Genomic DNA, 6997 nt, shown 5'->3' on the forward strand with positions numbered 1-6997 from the left:
GTGCATTCATTCTATATTGAGTTGCACATTTCGACTCCTCTGCCATCATGCATCGATATGCGTGATTGGTGGCACGAGGATCGAGGCATGCATATATCTGTGAAAATACATTGCCATGCCCCTTTCCTGCTCTCTGTTGCAGCAAATGAAGAATCAGCAAACTTTCGGAGTTTGGCGCGCTTTCCAAGAAAAATCACAAAACAGAGGCTAATCGGGGCATCCCAGTGGATTTCCGCGCAAGGCAGTCCCTGGCTTGCACGCCAGTTTTACAGTTTTCTTAGTTAATTTGTTAATTAATTAGGAACTTGTATATTATTTGGACTGTAATATTCTTTTATTCGGGACTGTATTATTTATTCGGACCCTCTGCGCGAGGGCACAACTGTAATAAGTGTGCGTGTGTGTGTTGTATGTCTTCCAACCCCACGTCTTTCTCCCTTTTATTTATCCGCTTTTGATGGTTAGATTAAGGCATATTTTAATTGGCATACAGTATGATAGCATGTTTGCATTCATTCATCTGTTTTGCATGCACCGGGCTCGGCGCATCGTACTAACTGCATTGTATTTTCAATTCCAAAATTGAATACATGTTAGCTGTAGCATTTCATATGCCATGTTTAGAATAGCCGAGCCTGCTATAGTTGCATTTTTGCATGTATTGCATTAGGCATTTCTGTATACTTAGGATTCATGCATGGATTTCTAATGAAGTTTCTATTTTGGCTTGGAGTACTCGGTAAGCTTTATGCTTTAGCATCCTTGCATGCGTGTGAGTGAATGCCATGATAGCATGCTTGCCATGAGGCTATTTGCTTATGTGATATAACTGCCTGAATGCCTGTGGGTGAAGGTTGGGTTATTTGGATTGGGATAAATCATCAACTGTATGTTTTAAGCCTACTTGCGAGTAGCAAACCATCTTTCAAAAACACAAACATGAAATGTTTTGTCCCAGTTCAAGTGACCCGGTCTATACTTATATGCTGTGTGCATCACATAGTAACCTAAGCTAATAACCGGAATAAGGACACACAAAGTTTTCAAAAATAGATATCATGGTTAGTAGAGGCCGATCTTTGATCGGGCGAGCGGGGGTGCTCACGAAGTGACCTTCCCCAATCGTACCCAAGTTCCCGAGCCGAGGCAACTTTGGTGATGACGGACACGTGGCCTTTGGCACCGAGTCAGGGTTTTTTAAATTTCCCATTAAAAAACATTTAGGTGGCGACTCTGTATCTGGCAAAGCAGTCCATGTTTGGCATTTCTTTCAAAAATTGTTTTCTCAAAACAATTTGCCGGATTTGGACTCTTTGGTTCAGACTTAGAACCGTGACAATTTGGAGAGTCCTGAGCTGTAGTGACCCCAAAATGAACGGAACGGGAGCTCGTTCCTCCCGGGGCGTTCGGGGACGTCGACACTAGTTTAAGACATCTTAATGAGGATATAGATGTAGAACCACATCGAGTCTAAGTAGGGACTGAGTCTTTGTTTCCCGAATGTGAACTTAGTGTATGTTCGTTCTATCACTGTTTAGGGTTGGCTTTCGGAGACGCGCTCCAGCTGCTTAGCCCAGAACTCTGTGAGTAACAATTATGTAAAGATATGTTCAAAGATGAATATTTTCTGACTGTTAATTGAATTGCTTTCTGAACTGATACTGTTAACTGAATAAATGTATGTCCTCTATTCTGAACTGTATTGTGGCATCCATAACAACTACTGTTTACTGTTACTGCTACTGTTACAGAGATCTCTGTTGGTTCCCATGTTGGAACCACTACTGTTTACTGATATGATGACCATCATTTACTGTTCGGTCTTTTAAGACCTACTCTTTACTGTACTGCTATGCTAATGGATGTACCACATATGACTGTTATGATTGAATGACTGATATACTGAATCAATGAACTGTTTTCATTACTGAAAGGACATTCATTCTTAACCTCTTTACGCATTATGTTATTCACTGGGTTTTAGCTCACTGTTATATATATATATATATATATATGTAGGTGTTCAGGCACCAGACCAGAGCTAGGAGCGTGGGTCAGACTCCCTTTTTGTCAAGCCAACTACTGTGCCTCACTGCGAGGTTCCGAGCCTGCCAAGCTATGGCTTAGGGGTGTTTTAATTTCCCCGTCTGTCTCTGTATCTGTTTTGTATAACTGTATAGACTGAATGCTTTTGTACTGTACTGTTTAATAGGGATTGGGTCCCTGTTCTGATTGACTATAAATGTTGTACATACTGTTCTGTACTGTTCATATATAAATATATGAAAAATCTTTTTGCATACAGACTGTCACAGCTCATTGGACATTGTTTATTTACTGTATTGGCTTCCGCCATGCCCCTGTACTCTGTTTTACTGTTCTACAGTTAAGCAGGCCTTCGGTAATCTCGGATTACTGGACGGTTACGGTACTAAACCCCTAGGGGCGGGTTTGGGTCGTGACATGCAGACTGTCCCAACTCTAATGCCTTAGAATTGATGCAACAAGAGCAAAAGTGTTAGCAAAAGAGCTCTTATGCTTGAGGCAATTAAAAGTTCTCCGTGCTCACTTACTGAATGTGCAAGAGCTTACTAGTTATGTGACGTCTCAACAATGTCAAAGCTTGGAAAACTACAGTCTTATAGTGGGAAATGGTTTAGAATATGCCATCAGCACCATGGGAAATGAAGTTCGTGTTAATGTTGAGTCTATACTTTTTTTAAGTGGAATAGATTTGCTAGTGCTCCCAAGAAAGATAGTGTTCTTTGAGATTAAAAAATGCCACAATCTCATTAGTTTATCAAATATTCTGTCATTGGGGGATGCTAGAGATTTAAGAACATGTCATCTCCGATACTGTAATAGGATAGAATCCATCTTTTCGTCATCATCCTCCTTAGAAGATAGTCAAATTCCACTAAGAACTGTTGAGTCATTATTGTTTCTTGAATTACCCAATTTTAGGGCATTCTTTGACGGAGTTGTTCCTCCATACAGTGTTTCCTTTAACCTTAAGAAATTGTACTTCTGTAGATGTTCCAGTATTAGGAATATTTTCCCTGCTAAGTTGTTGCAGAACTTCCCAAACCTCGAGCAACTTGAAGTGTCTTATTGTAAACATGTGGAGGACATATTTGTAGAAGTAGAGATGAGCGATCAGGGTCATCATCAAGAGGATAGCAACACAATCACACTCCGCAATTTCAAGAGATTACAACTGTTAAGTCTACCAAGATTGAAGAGCATATGTAAGGGCATAATGGTATGTGAATCTCTGAAAGATATTGTTGTAGACAAGTGTCACACATTAAGGAGACTACCTCTTACTTTGCACATGGATAACGGGCAAGCATCAGCACCACCTGCGCTTCAGCACATTTGGGGAGATAATGAATGGTGGGAATCTCTGGATTGGGCTGATTCTTATAGCAAATCCATTCTTCAGCCTTTGTTCTCCCTTAAATACTAAGGTAAATATTGTTATATCGTATCAGATTAAAAATATGTCGCTTCCTAGATGTGGCAGAAGCCATAAGACATCTGCATCAACTATTTATGGCACAGTAGTTTCAAATAGGTTGGAGCTCACATTGTTACTTGCTTAAATATTTTTGGATATGGAAAAATAATAGTAGATGCATACGAGGTTACTAGTTATCAACGAGGGCTGGTTTCTCTATTAATGGTTCAATTTGTATATAGTTTCGTAAGAAAATATAGATACGATAACAAAAACATACATATTAGGTGCATTGATGAAAGCTTCTCCTTGCATTTTCATTTAACAGTTGATATCCCTTTTCTGTTACTCTCAAAGCTGTGGAAGACATGAGTAAAGTAGGTCAAGAACTTGCATGAAAGAGTTGGGTGTATGAAAAAATTCGTTACTTTCACCATATGTTTCAATTTTCTGAATGACCCCAAAAGCATTAAAGAACCACCATGAGTAATGTGTCGTTTTGCATCTTGTCAGTTGCTCCCACCATGTCATGCACAACCACTTTTTCCAAGATCCACCATTGCCGACCACTGCAAACACATTAGGAGAACAGGGAGGTGCATTTTGATTGAAGATAGCTGGCGGTAATACATTGATGTGTTCTTTTTACCATTATTTTGGTAATGAATAAACACAATGTTCTATTTTCGTAACTGGGTAGCACAATGTACTGGTACTGTTTGTTGAAATGTTTGAGTGAATATAATTATTTCATTTTGGCTTGAGTTTGACTACATCCATTTCTTATTTTCCACATCATAGCCAGCATTTTGTGCAATAGTTTTTTTTTGGCTATGAATTTAAAGGTTATGTGAATTAGAGAATCCATCAATTTTTGTGTTTCTTTTCTTTTCTTTCATTTTGCTCCTAAAATTGAGTTGGAATGGTTAGAAAACAGTATGGTCAACAATTATGAAAACTAGTAATAAACATCAAATTGGAACCACATGTATTTATTTGAATAGTCTTAAATAATTTATTTATAAACACTCGTATGGTTTGACTATAAATATATATAGATAACACTATCGTATGCATCCTCATATATTTATTTGAATAATATTAAATAATTTATTTATATGGATCAAAATAATATAAAGATCAAAATACGGAGACTATGTCATAATTTCCTCCCAAAAAAAAAGAAAAAGAAAAAAAAGAAGTAGAATTCGATGAAGTCAATCCACTATACTACCAACCAAAACTATGAATTACATGATGAAAGAATTATTTTTGAGCTTTTGCCACTAAGCACTCCATCAAACGCCATTACGTGGTTGGGCACTAGTTAAAACGCTTGATATGTGCCATCTAAAAAAAAAACGCTTAATATGTAAACTAAAAGATACTATGTTTGGCGAACACTAATAAATTTTAAATAATAATCTTATAAATTGTTTAATATTTTTTTTATTTTTTTATGGATCCGAAGATCTTATTCTAGCGTAAATTTCATCAAGGGCCAAGTATAAATGCGTGTGTTATGTATTAAGGGATAAAAGTGGATGCTCTCATAACGTTAAAATTACTAAACGTAATACTTCAAAAAAAAAATTTAATGTATTTTTTTCAAACATAATACTCTTAAAAATTTAATGTATTTTTTTCAAACATAACACTCAAAAAATGTAACACTTTAATATAATACACTAAAAAATTTTTTAGTATACTTCTCTCAAACTAACAACGTAACATTCTAAAAAAAACTCCTTAGTGTATTTTTTTCAAACGTAACACTCCAATTTAACGTACTAAAAAATTCCTTAGTGTATTTTTCTCACATGAAACATTCTAAAAAAACTCTCTAATGTATTTTTTTCAAACGTAATATTCCAATCAATGTAACACATAAAAACTCTTTACTGTACTTTTTCAAAACATAACACTCTAATATAATACCAGAAAATCACATTAACAAAAATGTAGATATCCACGCTCTACAACCAACACTTCAGCCACTATTCCCTCCAAAAAAATCTTACATCTCACATTTCCATTTTCATCCCAAATATAAATAAGAAAATTAGAAAAATGAATTACAAAAGGGTATTCACTTAAACTCAAATAGTACAAAATCAAATAAATAAACTTTTCAATACAAAAAGCCTAATTGATTCATAAGCAAACAACTAAATAAATCAACATTCCCTTATATGAAATTTATGAGTAAAATTTTCAATTATCTATTATGCCATTTCAATTTCTACGACACAAAATAAAAAAAAATAAAAAACTTAGGACTAGTTTGGCATGTACTAAATAAGTCAAAAAGTCAAAAAGTCAAAAAATCAACCGACTTCTCAAACCAACCCAATGCAATAGTTGTAGGCTAGCTATGCTCAGATGCCGTTTCATAAACGTTTTGTTTTTTTGTTTTTTTGTTTTTTTTTTTACGTGTTGGGATTGTTTTTGGACTTGAAATTTAATTTTAGGCTTGAAAATTTTGATTAAACTAAATTATTTATTTATTTTATTTATTATATACACATATATATATATATATTTAACACACCCCTTAAGATATCCGTTGCACCACTACTCACTCTCTAAAATTAACAAATTCTTAACACATCTTAACAAACATTTGTGAGCCTCACTTTTATCACTTTTTGTCATATAACACACACTTTAACAAACAATTTTAATTATTCCATGGTGGATGCCCTTATGCTTTAGCTGACTTGGCTGGGTCTACTCACAGTGTACCAGATGTCACTTTCTGATTGGTTTGTGGCAATAAATAAATAATAATCTCTCCTTCCTAACTCCTTCCTCATAATTATTTGTTCTCTCGCTACAAAAGTCATCACAAAAGTCTTCCCAGTTCCTTCCTCACAGTGACCTCGTTGTTCACACTATATTTTCTATCACTCCCCCTCTCATCTTTTCCATCGCAATTGTTCTTTCTCCATTTGATATTTCAAACCCCTCGGAAGAAGTTACGGACTTGATCTGCTTTTTGATTTTTTGCAACAAGGTATGACAACTCTTGTTTTTATTTTATCACTTTACAATTGTCATTGTGTGAGATCTTGTCCGTATAATTTCAATTTTTTTTTTTTTTTTTTTTTTTCTGGTCTGTGCTGTGCTTGAAGTTTTTATGTATTTTAAGAGCTTAATTTAGGTGATTTTTCAGAATTTAACTACGTCTCTATCATTGTTTTTTGGGTATACTTTCAATCCTGATAGTAGGATCTCATAAGATTATGGAATCGTGATCTGGATCTATCCTATTGATCTAATTTTTAATTCTTGTTTTGTATTATATGAGCCAATTTACTGTAAATTTTATATTTGTATATTTTTTATTCAGATAGTTGAATCTCAAACGATGGTGAAATCCCGATCCAAATCCGATCCACCAATCTAAATTTTTAATCATTGTTAGGTAACAGAGTGATAATTTATTGTAAATTTTATGTTTGTTACCGAAGTACCAATTTTATGTAGTCCAAATGAACAAAAAAAATAAGCCAGATATTGAAACTAAATAAACAA

At 34.9% G+C, this 6997-nt stretch overlaps 1 long non-coding RNA gene across 1 annotated transcript; it reads left to right on the top strand.

Moving 5' to 3' along the window:
• Positions 1 to 3332: 3332 nt before the first annotated feature.
• On the top strand, positions 3333 to 4230 carry LOC114313229 (uncharacterized). Its single transcript, XR_014360284.1, has 2 exons — positions 3333 to 3470; positions 3974 to 4230. It is a non-coding gene; the product is annotated as an uncharacterized LOC114313229 (long non-coding RNA).
• The last annotated feature ends 2767 nt before the right edge of the window (positions 4231 to 6997 follow it).

This window comes from Camellia sinensis, chromosome 2 (genome assembly GCF_055761805.1).
Source record: "Camellia sinensis isolate YWXY chromosome 2, ASM5576180v1, whole genome shotgun sequence".
Lineage (NCBI taxonomy): Eukaryota > Viridiplantae > Streptophyta > Magnoliopsida > Ericales > Theaceae > Camellia > Camellia sinensis.